Genomic DNA, 14,741 nt, shown 5'->3' on the forward strand with positions numbered 1-14,741 from the left:
AACCAGGGCCAAAAATAGGAACATCTCTGAAATAGTCACGGGATAGTCATACTGTTCGGAATGCCTGCTCGTGGTTCCCAAACATTCACTTTCACGGCGCTGTGATTGTGAAAAAATATTCGTTTGTTCAACTATGCGCCCAACAAACGCCTCACCAAAGAACAAGTTGAAAAAAATCCAACCGTGACGAACCTGCATTTACACCTGGAGCCGTGCAACCTGACCGCCACTCCTCAGTGAAAGGGTGAATGATGGGAGTAAAATTATTCCCATCTTCCCAGTTCCACGTGACACCACCGTCTCCAGCCACGTCACCATCGTCCCCTTTGTCAGGGTGGGGAGGTGAGGGTGGTGGGGGAGGTTGGGGAGGTGGAGAGCGGCGCTTCTCATCACTCGCACTTCTCTTCCCTCTCCCTTTTCCTTTACCCTTTCCCTTCCCTTTCTTTCCTTTCCCCACATCCTGGGGCTGTGGGGAGGAAGTTTGGGAATATTCAGGGGCGAAAGAAGTGCTGGGGAGTGACTCAACCTCCTCTCCCCTAGGCCTACGAGCACCACGTGCTCGTGCTGCCTTCCTCACACCACTTGCCCCTTCACCCCGCACTACCCCCACACCACTCTCACTTTCACCCCGCGCTGTCGCCACACCACTTGCCCCTTCACCCCGCACTACCCCCACACCACTCTCACTTTCACCCCGCGCTGCCGCCACAACACTTTCCCTTTCTCCCAGCAATCCCACCACACCACTTGCCACTTCCCCAGACAAAGTACTTTGACCATACCTTATGTGTCGTCTCGCCCCACCTTCTGATCCTCATGGTGATATTTTCTCTTTTCCCAACCACACGGCGATATCACGTCCTAGGCCTCCGTCATCCTCATCGTCCTCATCCTCGTCCTGATCAGATTCGGGATGGAGAGATAGCTGTGCACATGGTTGGGGAGCAGGCTGGCCTTCCCTTGCCTTACGGTATGTCACATACCGCGTTTTTCGGGGCGAAGGGACCTCATCACTGCTACCTATTTCTTCCTCTGGCTGGACGTAATCGCGATCCACCACATCATCATCGAATGGAGAATCACTGTCTCCAGTGAAGGCTTCCAGGACGGATGCGATTTCCTCGTCTGAGAGACCTTTCCGCGCCATGTCTGACCTGGGTCACTGCTAGCAGGTGAGTGACCGAGACAAGGGCGAGCGCGGGTCACGCGGGGTCTAGGACGCTGCCCGCCTGGCGGCAGGTAGGGGAGGCTTGGGTACCCGGGCGAAACGGAAATCTCGCGCGAATTTTGAAAATTGTGGAAATTATGAACCTTGCAATTGCAGGACGTTGAAGTATGTCCCCGGGATTAGCTGTGACAAAACGTGAGGATGTGGAAGTACGTCCCCGGGACGCCGCGGGTTAAATGTGTTAGTTGAGAGGTAACTGTATATATATATATATATATATATACTGTGTATATATACATATACCACGTTGAGTGCACCGCTTCCCGTCCGATCAGCGAAGTTAAGCAACGTTGGGTCTGGTTAGTACTTGGATGGGTGACCGCCTGGGAACACCAGATGCTGTTGGCATCCCTACGTGTCAAGTGGGTTTGGTGGAGGATTAGTGCCCCTCCCTGTAAAACATTAACTCTAAGCCATTGGCCACCCCGTCTGGGATACATGGCGTCTGGCAATGAATGAATGAATGAATATACATATATATATAAGTAATCCCTCCAGTATCTGATGTAATAGAGCCAAAGGCATGTCCGGAAAGTGGTCCTGTCCGGAAAGTGGGCCTCTGACTGCTGGACTGGTACTTGTGGACCCTAACCCAGCCTAACTTTGAAAGCCACCTAAATAACTCCCTACCAGACATGCATTGTACTTATTTAAACCTGTTTAAGACCCTATTCACACCAATAATGGACATAAAGCATAAAATATATGAAAAGGAACTAGAGAATGAGGAATTAAAAATGAGTATGGAAAATACTTAGGCCTAGCAGCATACAGGGTACTGTACTGTACTTACCGCACGTCTGTGGCTGCCTCCTCTAACTCTCTAAGGCTCAGGTAGTTGTGAAAATGATCTTGAAGCACATACAGTAATCCAGTGTTGTCTATCTATCTATCTATCTATTGCCAGACGCCTCAATCCCGTTTGGGGTGGCCACAAACAAATCGCCTCCAAGTCGCCCTGTCCCCCGCCATTTCACTGCCCTGCTCCCAATTCACACCCCCCTCTCTCATATACCTCTCCACCCCATCCCTCCATCTCATCCTCGGCCTCCCCCTCCCTCTTCCCCCCTCCACCTCACTCACATACAGTCTCTTCGTCAGTCTTTCACCCTCCATCCTCTCCACATGGCCAAACCACCTCAGTGTGTTCCTCATAATGCTCCCTATCACATCCACATCAACACCACAACGTTCCTTTATATCCTCATTCGTCAGCCTATCTCTCCATGTGACTCCACAGGCTCCTCTTAAATAACTCATTTCCACTGCTCTCACTCTTGACTTGTGTCCTTCCGACAACATCCAATCTTCACTTCCGTACGTTAGAGTTGATATCACAATACTGTCATGTAGTAACTTTTTCACTTCCATGCTCACTTCCCTGTTTCTTATCACTACTTTCAAAGAACCAGCAACCTTTCTTCCCTGCTGTACCCTTTCAAGCACTTCACCCTCCAAACCTCCATCCTTACTCATCACACTACCCAAGTACTTAAACGTACTCACATTTTCCAATTCCTCACCATCCAGCCTCGCTGTACATTCACTGACTTCACCTCTCTCAAAGACCATCACTTTACTCTTCCCTACATTCACCTTCAGATTCCGTTTCTTACACACTCTCCCAAACTCATCCACCAAGCCTTGCAGCTCCCCTTCGTCTTCACTCAACAACACAGTATCATCTGCAAACAACAGTACAGGGAGTTTCCAAACACTATCTTCTCTCACCAGGGCCACTCCAACATCCACTACCCTACCTTGTACCTCTTTTATTACCCCATCCATGTACAGATTGAACAACCATGGAGACATGACACATCCCTGTTTCAAACCAACTTTCAAAGAGAAAAATTCACTTAGTTCACCATCCACACGCACTGCAGCCTTCGCACCATCGTACATACTCTTCACAGCATTCAACAACTTCCCATCTACTCCATATATTCTTAACACTTTCCACAATCCTTGTCTATCCACCCTGTCATATGCTTTCTCAAAATCCATGAAAGCCACATACAACTTCTTTCCCTTCTCTAGAAACTTTTCCACTAAAGATCTAAGAATGAATATCTGATCTACACAACCTCTTCCCTTTCTAAAGCCTCCTGTTCTTCTCCAACTAATTTCTCTGTTCTTTCTCTAACTCTGTCAATAAGTATCCTACCATACACTTTTCCTATTATACTAAGAAGACAAATGCCCCTATGATTACCACACACTTCTTTTTCCCCTTTTCCTTTGTACAAGGGAATAATTATACCTGACTTCCAATCCTCCGGAACTCTACCTTCCTCCCAGGCTAATCTGCACATCTTCCACATCCATTCTACTACTATCTCTCCCCATGCTTCAGCATTTCACCACACACTCCATCAATTCCTGGGGCTTTCCCAGATTTAAGTTTCTTCATTGCTTCCACAACTTCTATCCTACTGATTTCTTCCTGTCTTCTCACCTCCCTCCTTCTCCCAGCCATTCCCCAGCCACTTATACTCACATTACTTCCATCCTCTACGTTCAACAATTCCTTAAAGTGTTCTCTCCATCTGCTCACTTTTTCTCCCTTCTCCACTAGTAATCTACCATTTTTATCTTTCACTCCCTGCTAACTTCACTTCCACCCTGTCTTACTCTTTTCACCTCTTTCCAGAACATTTTCTTACAGTCCCTCCACTTTACACTCAAATTCCTTCCAAATTCCTCATCCACTCTCTTCTTACTCTCTCTTACTAATCTTTTCACCTCTCTCTTTCTCTCTACATATAACTCTGTCTTCTGCCTCTCAACTTCTTCCACGCCCCTACTTCTCATCCATTCATTGTATGCTTTCTTCTTTTGTGCCACAGCCTGTTTCACCTCTTCAGTCCACCACGCTGTTCCTTGCACCCCCCTCTGTCTTCTCTTCCTACCACACACCACATCACATGCTGCACATATTTCTTCTGTAAATATGCTACACACACCTTCCACGTCTCCCATCTGCTCCAATTCATATTTGCCCAATCGTTCCTCCACTTTTCTCTTATACTCTGCCTTTTTTTCATCCTCTTGTAACCTTTCCACTCTCCCTTGCGACTACTCCTTCCTCTCGTCTTTCCCTTCTTCTATTTCTCCATTCTAATTGGACCTTGATTCTGGCCACCACCAAGTAGTGGTCAGAAAGTCCACTCCCCCAACCTCTATAAACTCTTGCATCCATTACACATCTTCGCATCCTTTCATCCACACACACATAATCAATCATTGCCTTCCTTTCATTCAGTTCACCACCCACCCTTCTCATCACTCGCCATGTATACCTCTGGATCATTTTATGCCTGAAGAGGGTATTGGCTACCACCAACCCCCTCCCAGCACAAATGTCCACTAACGCACTCCCATTCTCATCTATCTCAGCAGGCACACCCCACTCACCAACTATTCCATCCACCTTCACATTCCCTACTTTACCATTCATATCACCAATCAAAAACACTCTCTCATTCCTTCCAAACTTTTCCATGCACACTTCTACATTTGTCCAGAACTCTTCTCTCACTCTTCTAGCACGATCTTGCGTTGGCGCATACACACACACAATCACCCACATTTGTATTCCAACTTTCAACTTTACCCACACAATCCTTGACCCAACTAATCCATACTGTCTTATGCTCTTCTTCCATCTTTTACTCACAACTATACATACTCCTTCCTTCGCCCTCTCATTCTCACCTACTCCTGCACATATACCCCATCCATACTCCCATTCTCTCACACTTTCTCTTCTCCATTTTGTTTCAGTTATTCCACATACATCCTCTTTCGCACCCTCAAGCACCTGGACAATCTCTCTCTCTTTCACCTCATCATTCGCTCCTCTTACATTCCAAGTACCCATTACCAAGTCCTTTGTCCGGTACTGGGTCGTCATCGTTTGGTCAGTCCTTGTCCGAGGCTTATTGTTTGTTTTTTTTAGTTAGTTGTTTTCCGGGGAGGGGCACTAATCCTCCGCCAACCCTTTTAGTCGCCTTTTACGACAAGCAGGGATACTGGGGGAGTATTCTTGAAAAAAACCCCAACCCCCAGGGTAGTTTTAATTGTTTAACACTGCACATTCTTCTTAACTGAACCACACCAGTTTCAACTGCCATTCCACTTAATTCTTTGCACTGTGAGTTATAATTGTTTAACACTGCACATTCTTCTTAACTGAACCACACCAGTTTCAACTGCCATTCCAACTGCCACTTTGAACTTCACAATCACGCCACAGTTAATCCTTTGCACTCTAAATTCTAATATCATAACACTCCACAACACTGTAAATTTCCATGTGGTCTAGTGTCGTGGTACTGCGGTTTATTCACAGTTTATTCACAAAAAACGAGTACGTGCAGCATTGATTACGATGGACGTCTTCCCGAACGAAGGTTAGGCAGTAACTGGGAACAGGGTTGCCAGATCTGAACTCGGCCACATTACCAAACTCCTCAATTTTCATTACCAAATTCTTAAAGGAAGCATTAATTCTTCACTAATTATATATGCAAGTGGAAATTCATGTAATCACTGTCCATATAATAACAGAATGTTGATTATTTTCACGCTATGTTGGCTAGCAGATTAATCAGATAGAGCAGACAATCTACCATCTCCATCCTGTGTATCATCATACATGTGAAAAATCCATTTGGTAATGCATTATTCTGATTCATTTCCAAACGAATTTTTCATTACCAAATTGGCCCACATTTGGTAATGAAAAATACCAAATGGCAACCCTGACAGGGGAGGGGGGAGGGGGGAGGACGGAAGGGGTGAAGGGTCCATGGTGTAACAGCTGTTCAGTGCCGCGCGGCAATTTCCAAATTACGGGTGGGAAAAAATTTGGATTTTGGGGGATTTTTTCTTTTTAGGCCATTTTTGGGTTCCAAAGGTCCAGGCCCACAATGTTCGGTAAGTGGGGTGTCGGAAAGCGGGCGTCCAGAAAGGACAGGGATTACTGTCTATATATATATATATATATATATATATATATATATACAGTATATATATATATATATATATATACAGTATATATATATATATATATCTATATATACAGTATATATATATATATATATATATATATACATACTGTATATATAAGTAATCCCTCTAATATCGGAACGCCCAATATCCGAACATCCCCACTAACCGGACATAATCGTCCCGGGATCCAATATTCCCAAAATGGGCCAAAAACCGCAAAAAATTCGAAAAAGTCTGACTTTTTCCCTCCCATATTTTGAAATTGCCGCGTGGAGCCGAACAGCTGTTACACCATGGGCCCTTCCCCCCTTCCCTCCTCCCCCGCCCCCCTCCCCTGTCAGGTTGCCATTTGGTATTTTTCATTACCAAGTGTGGGCCAATTTGGTAATGAAAATTTCGTTTGGTAATGAATCAGAATAATGCATTACCAAATGGATTTTTCACATGTATGAGGATACACAGGATGGAGATGGTGGATTGTTTGCTCTCTCTGATTAATCTGCTACCCTACATAGCGTGAAAATAATCAACATGGTGTTAATTATAAGGAGAGTGATTACATGTATTTCCACTTGTATATATAATTAGTGAAGAAGAAATGCTAGCTTTACGAATTTGGTAATGAAAAAGTTAAATTTGGTAATGAAAGTAATGTGGCTGTTGCGATCTGGCAACTCTGTTACCCCGCCATCATCAACAGTCACAGCCAAACTCCAATCGAGAGCAGATGCTTATAGCAGTGCAACACACAGGTGCTTGTTTTTTGTGAATAAACAGTGAATAAACTGCAATACCTCGCCACTAGAACACACGGGAATTTACAGTGCTGTGCAGTGTTAAGAAATTAGAATTAGAGTGCAGAGGATTAACTGTGGACTGCAAACTGGCAGTTCAAACCAGTCCAGGAGCCAGGGACTTGTAAGTACCCAGAATGTTTAATATTGTATAAACTCACCTCTAAAACCTCATTTAATGGTTCTTTTGCATTTATTTCAGTCTTTTATGTCCCTTATTGGTGTGATTTGGGTCTTAAATAGGTGCAATGCATGTCCAGAGGGAGTTGTATAGGTGTTTTTCTGAGTTAGGTTCCATAAGTACAAGTCCAGGAGGCTGGGGCCCAATATCCGGACAGGATCACTATCCGGACATGCCTTTGGCTCTATTACATTGGATATTGGAGGGATTACTGTATACACTCAACCCCCTGCTATCACGCGTTCAGCTATCACGCTTATCTGCTATCACGCACACATCAAATGCACAACCATACATGCTATCACGCACCCCAAGACTACTATCACGCGTCGAGTTTGAAGACAGGCTAAGCGAAACTTATTCACACGGCACTTCATATGAGGTTTTTCAGAGGATACGATGGTTAATCGGAACGGTAATGTGGTAAAATTCTCGATTATGGCACGGGCATTTGGAATGCATCTGAACGGATTCCTGCCGAGGACACGACGGGCAAAACAGTGACCAAAACTCATTCAGCTTGAAAGAATATATCATACTACAGCATTGAAATTTAGCCTAACGCTGAACACTTATTAATATTGTATTTTAGAATAAATATCAATCGTTTTGAAACCCTTTTAAAGAGTTAGTATTTCTTATGCCGAAAAAACTGTGATGTCGATAAAGTAAGCACATGTTTACAACTGAGGTGGGGCTCTGACGACAGTATGAGGAACGTGTGTGAGCGTCCAAGTTTTGTTCCACGTAAATGTTCCTCAGCCATTCCTGATATAAGGTACCATGTAATACCCCCTTTAGCTGTGGACACTAAAGAAATGGAGACAGCCAAAGAGATCTGGCGGCAACTAAGCCACTCCCAAGCCTCGGAACCCATCAAACCACCCAAGCCGTAATCCTTATAAAAGTTTGATGGCCTTTTATGTTGTTTATTTATTCATTGTACTGTTATTATTAATATAATAATGCTTTATTTCATGTTAGAGGAGAGATTGGCAGGAAATCGTAGACATAAAGTGGTTAAAAGTTAGAAAAATGGGCCACCGAAAAACCAATTAGAATTTTTCCCGTTGATTGTTCAGTTCAGCTATCACGCATTCAGCTATCACGCGCATTTCCTGTGACCAATTAGGCGCAATAGCAGGGGGTTGAGTGTATATATACATACAGTCCTCTTGCAGCTTATGTACTGCTCTAAAATTACTATTTCATACCAAGGACTTCAAAGCATCAGGTCATTTACTTCCTGGAACCATTCTAATTTCCATTTCCATTTCACACTGTATAATGGTGCAGAAGGTCTTTGCAGGGTGTTTCAGAGTGATATGAATGGTTGTAAGTGGTAATGTCTGAAAATTAATGTTGATAAAAGTAAAGTGATGATTATTGACTGAGGTGACTCACACTGTAGTTTGTTGGTGCATGGAGAAAACCTTAGTGTAGCTAGTGGAAAATTATAGATACTTTTGTTTAGCAATAGAAGAAAAACAGGGAGGTGTGAAATGGAAATGGAAACCAGAATGGTTCCAGGAAGTAAATGACCTGATGCTTTAAAGGCCTTGGTCTGAAATAGTACTTTTAGAGCAGTACATATGCTGCAAGAGGACTGTGTGATGGCTTCTTAGCACCCACATTATGATGTAAGTATGAGACCAGTGTGGCCAAGTTTGAAAAGCCAAGAAAAAGCACACTGGAAATGGGACTGTTGAGGAATATAGGTGACTTTTATAGGTTAAATTTGCTAAGAAATACAATATATAAATTGGGAAGGACGTGGAATAAGGAAGTCAACTGGATGGGAGGTGGGGGGGAGTGTATTTACAGATGATATGGTTACATGGAAATGTGAAGTTATTATACTGTATGTGAGTGATGATTGAAAGACCATTTATGATTTATACATAATGTGAATATTTGAGAAAGGGAGGTATGGAAGCTGAGAAAGAAAGAGAAGTTGATGAAAAACAGAAATGTGTATATAAAGTATATATAGTGATGCAAAGAACAATGGGTGCACCTGTTTTACTACTAAACAACTGAGAAAATGCTTCTAAGCCATAGATATTTTGAGAATGAAGTAAGAAGTCCTTCCTGTGCCAAATAAGATCATCCTACAAGATTAAGAATAAAGTAGGAAGGCATCATCATACTGAGATGTGAAGTAAAGGCTGTTTCTGAGCCTTACAGTTTGAGACCCCTTATTGAAGCAGAATAAAATCATCTGAAAGTAGTAAAATCAGCATGATTAAAAAGGGAGTAATGAAAAATTGATTATTAATATAATTTTAAGTGATGTTTTCCTTTTGTTGTTTTTAGATCCTGCCCATCTTTACTTTATTCTTGCTAACTCTATACAGTTTTAACAACCTTAGGAGAGATATTTTAACCTTGAGGGTTAGGTATAGCCATTCCTATCCCCATCACTACCAGGATGATCCTCTAAGCTAAATAAAATATGCTAATAGCAGCAAGAATAAACTACAAATGACATGCTCAGGCTGTAGAGGCTACCATACCCAGCCCTCTAACTATTGCCCAATTGTTTTAACATCCTGTACTTCAAAAGTTTGTTACTCTTTTCTTAACGAAAAAATTTAAAGCACTTTTCCCATCATAACCTATCCGATCATCAGTGTGGGTTCTATCAGGGACACTCCACTGGCGATCTTCTCACCTACCTTTCAGACTCCTGGTTATCTTCCTTTTGAGACTTTGGCAGAGCTTTGCCATTGCACTTGATATCTCAAAGGCTTTTGATTGAGTCTGGCATACATCTTTAATTTCTAGACTGCCTTCTTAGAGTTTCTATCCTTCCATCTGTTCCTTCATCTATATCTTCCTTTCTGATCTTTCCGTAGCTGCTGTTGTAGATGGCCACTGTTCTCCTAGAGCTATCAGTAGTGGTGTTCCCCAGGGTTCAGTCCTATTACCAACTCTCTTCCTTCTATTCATCAGTGGCCTTCTAAGCTGTACGTCTAGCCCTGTCCACTCATACGCTGATGACTCCACCCTTCCCCTTTCCATTTGCTTTATGCAGCATCCATCTCAGCAGTTACTTCAACAAACAAGGGATGAGGCTATAGCACACCTAATGTCTGACTTGGCTCATATCTCAGATTGGGGTAAAAGTAATCTCGTTTTTAATGCATCAAAAACTCGTTTCTGCATTTTTCAATCCATGAAAATCATCCACAGGAGTATCCTTTAATTTTTCATAATATCCAGCTCAATCCTGCATCATCTATAAACACAGCCTTGTTAAATTTTATCCTCAAATTGACTTTAAGATTATACTCAGTAATTAATTCAAAATTGGCTCATTTTTCATGTTAAAGACCCTGTTCCGACCGACCTCCGTTCGTCTGTTGTTTATTGTTTCACTTGCCCCAGTTGCCAGGCTGGGTATATCGGTAGCACAATCCGTGCTTTCGAGGTTAGGACAGACGAACATATGGGTCAGTTGAGCAGGACAGGCCAACGACTCAGGTTCCCTCCTCACTCAGCAGTAAGAGACCATTGTGAATCTTGTGATATTTTACTTAAAAAGGAGTATTTTAAAATATTACCTTCTTCATCAAATAGTAACTTAAGATTGCTAGAATCAGTGTATATAAAGTCCCATAATCCATCCCTAAATAACACTTATGTCTGCAGTACCTCTTTATGTTACGTAACTGTTTTAGAATCCTTTCCCATCCCCCTTATTTTACTTTCGTCATATGTAGACCATATGTCTCTGTGTGTATTTTCTATCTATCTATCTATTGCCAGACGCCTCAATCCCGTTTGGGGTGACCACAAGCAAATCGCCTCCAAGTCGCCCTGTCCCCCGCCATTTCACTGCCCTGCTCCCAACTCACACCCCCCTCTCTCATATACCTCTCCACCCCATCCCTTCATCTCATCCTCAGCCTCCCCCTCCCTCTTCCCCCCTCCACCTCACTCACATACACTTTCTTCGTCAGTCTTTCACCCTCCATCCTCTCCACATGGCCAAACCACCTCAGTGTGTTCCTCATAACGCTTCCTATCACATCCACATCAACACCACAACGCTCCTTTATATCCTCATTCGTCAGCCTGTCTCTCCATGTGACTCCACAGGCTCCTCTTAAATAACTCATTTCCACTGCTCTCACTCTTGACTTGTGTCCTTCCAACAACGTCCAAGCTTCACTTCCGTATGTTAGAGTTGGTATCACAATACTGTCATGTAGTAACTTTTTCACTTCCATGCTCACTTCCCTGTTTCTTATCACTGCTTTCAAAGAACCAGCAACCTTTCTTCCCTGCTGTACCCTTTCAAGCACTTCACCCTCCAAACCTCCATCCTTACTCATCACACTACCCAAGTACTTAAACGTACCCACATTTTCCAATTTCTCACCATCCAACCTCGCTGTACATTCACTGACTTCACCTCTCTCAAAGACCATCGCTTTACTCTTCCCTACATTCACCTTCAGATTCCGTTTCTTACACACTCTCCCAAACTCATCCACCAAGCCTTGCAGCTCCCCTTCGTCTTCACTCAACAACACAGTATCATCTGCAAACAACAGTACAGGGAGTTTCCAAACACTATCTTCTCTCACCAGGGCCACTCCAACATCCACTACCCTACCTTGTACCTCTTTTATTACCCCATCCATGTACAGATTGAACAACCATGGAGACATGACACATCCCTGTTTCAAACCAACTTTCAAAGAGAAAAATTCACTTAGTTCACCATCCACACGCACTGCAGCCTTCGCACCATCGTACATACTCTTCACAGCATTCAACAACTTCCCATCTACTCCATATATTCTTAACACTTTCCACAATCCTTGTCTATCCACCCTGTCATATGCTTTCTCAAAATCCATGAAAGCCACATACAACTTCTTTCCCTTCTCTAGAAACTTTTCCACTAAAGATCTAAGAATGAATATCTGATCTACACAACCTCTTCCCTTTCTAAAGCCTCCCTGTTCTTCTCCAACTAATTTCTCTGTTCTTTCTCTAACTCTGTCAATAAGTATCCTACCATACACTTTTCCTATTATACTAAGAAGACAAATGCCCCTATGATTACCACACACTTCTTTTTCCCCTTTTCCTTTGTACAAGGGAATAATTATACCTGACTTCCAATCCTCCGGAACTCTACCTTCCTCCCAGGCTAATCTGCACATCTTCCACATCCATTCTACTACTATCTCTCCCCCATGCTTCAGCATTTCACCACACACTCCATCAATTCCTGGGGCTTTCCCAGATTTAAGTTTCTTCATTGCTTCCACAACTTCTATCCTACTGATTTCTTCCTGTCTTCTCACCTCCCTCCTTCTCCCAGCCATTCCCCAGCCACTTATACTCACATTACTTCCATCCTCTACGTTCAACAATTCCTTAAAGTGTTCTCTCCATCTGCTCACTTTTTCTCCCTTCTCCACTAGTAATCTACCATTTTTATCTTTCACTCCCCTGCTAACTTCACTTCCACCCTGTCTTACTCTTTTCACCTCTTTCCAGAACATTTTCTTACAGTCCCTCCACTTTACACTCAAATTCCTTCCAAATTCCTCATCCACTCTCTTCTTACTCTCTCTTACTAATCTTTTCACCTCTCTCTTTCTCTCTACATATAACTCTGTCTTCTGCCTCTCAACTTCTTCCACGCCCCTACTTCTCATCCATTCATTGTATGCTTTCTTCTTTTGTGCCACAGCCTGTTTCACCTCTTCAGTCCACCACGCTGTTCCTTGCACCCCCCTCTGTCTTCTCTTCCTACCACACACCACATCACATGCTGCACATATTTCTTCTGTAAATATGCTACACACACCTTCCACGTCTCCCATCTGCTCCAATTCATATTTGCCCAATCGTTCCTCCACTTTTCTCTTATACTCTGCCTTTTTTTCATCCTCTTGTAACCTTTCCACTCTCCTTGCGACTACTCCTTCCTCTCGTCTTTCCCTTCTTCTATTTCTCCATTCTAATTGGACCTTGATTCTGGCCACCACCAAGTAGTGGTCAGAAAGTCCACTCCCCCAACCTCTATAAACTCTTGCATCCATTACACATCTTCGCATCCTTTCATCCACACACACATAATCAATCATTGCCTTCCTTTCATTCAGTTCACCACCCACCCTTCTCATCACTCGCCATGTATACCTCTGGATCATTTTATGCCTGAAGAGGGTATTGGCTACCACCAACCCCCTCCCAGCACAAATGTCCACTAACGCACTCCCATTCTCATCTATCTCAGCAGGCACACCCCACTCACCAACTATTCCATCCACCTTCACATTCCCTACTTTACCATTCATATCACCAATCAAAAACACTCTCTCATTCCTTCCAAACTTTTCCATGCACACTTCTACATTTGTCCAGAACTCTTCTCTCACTCTTCTAGCACGATCTTGCGTTGGCGCATACACACACACAATCACCCACATTTGTATTCCAACTTTCAACTTTACCCACACAATCCTTGACCCAACTAATCCATACTGTCTTATGCTCTTCTTCCATCTTTTACTCACAACTATACATACTCCTTCCTTCGCCCTCTCATTCTCACCTACTCCTGCACATATACCCCATCCATACTCCCATTCTCTCACACTTTCTCTTCTCCATTTTGTTTCAGTTATTCCACATACATCCTCTTTCGCACCCTCAAGCACCTGGACAATCTCTCTCTCTTTCACCTCATCATTCGCTCCTCTTACATTCCAAGTACCCATTACCAAGTCCTTTGTCCGGTACTGGGTCGTCATCGTTTGGTCAGTCCTTGTCCGAGGCTTATTGTTTGTTTTTTTTAGTTAGTTGTTTTCCGGGGAGGGGCACTAATCCTCCGCCAACCCTTTTAGTCGCCTTTTACGACAAGCAGGGATACTGGGGGAGTATTCTTGAAAAAAACCCCAACCCCCAGGGTAGTTTTAATTGTTTAACACTGCACATTCTTCTTAACTGAACCACACCAGTTTCAACTGCCATTCCACTTAATTCTTTGCACTGTGAGTTATAATTGTTTAACACTGCACATTCTTCTTAACTGAACCACACCAGTTTCAACTGCCATTCCAACTGCCACTTTGAACTTCACAATCACGCCACAGTTAATCCTTTGCACTCTAAATTCTAATATCATAACACTCCACAACACTGTAAATTTCCATGTGGTCTAGTGTCGTGGTACTGCGGTTTATTCACAGTTTATTCACAAAAAAGCAGTACGTGCAGCATTGATTACGATGGACGTCTTCCCGAACGAAGGTTAGGCAGTAACTGGGAACAGGGTTGCCAGATCTGAACTCGGCCACATTACCAAACTCCTCAATTTTCATTACCAAATTCTTAAAGGAAGCATTAATTCTTCACTAATTATATATGCAAGTGGAAATTCATGTAATCACTGTCCATATAATAACAGAATGTTGATTATTTTCACGCTATGTTGGCTAGCAGATTAATCAGATAGAGCAGACAATCTACCATCTCCATCCTGTGTATCATC

The 14,741-nt window shown here is 43.1% G+C and overlaps 1 protein-coding gene and 1 pseudogene across 1 annotated transcript in view; both read left to right on the plus strand.

The window, feature by feature from the left end:
- LOC145415663 (cytosolic carboxypeptidase 1-like) overlaps positions 1-14,741 on the plus strand; it is a 340,545-nt gene that overhangs the window by 295,253 nt on the left and 30,551 nt on the right. The gene's annotated exons all lie outside the window — the stretch shown is intronic.
- LOC145415787 (5S ribosomal RNA) lies at positions 1,458-1,578 on the plus strand (annotated as a pseudogene).

This window comes from Coenobita brevimanus, chromosome 103 (genome assembly GCF_032717465.1).
Source record: "Coenobita brevimanus isolate Jiangsu-jjx chromosome 103, ASM3271746v2, whole genome shotgun sequence".
In the NCBI taxonomy this organism is placed as follows: domain Eukaryota; kingdom Metazoa; phylum Arthropoda; class Malacostraca; order Decapoda; family Coenobitidae; genus Coenobita; species Coenobita brevimanus.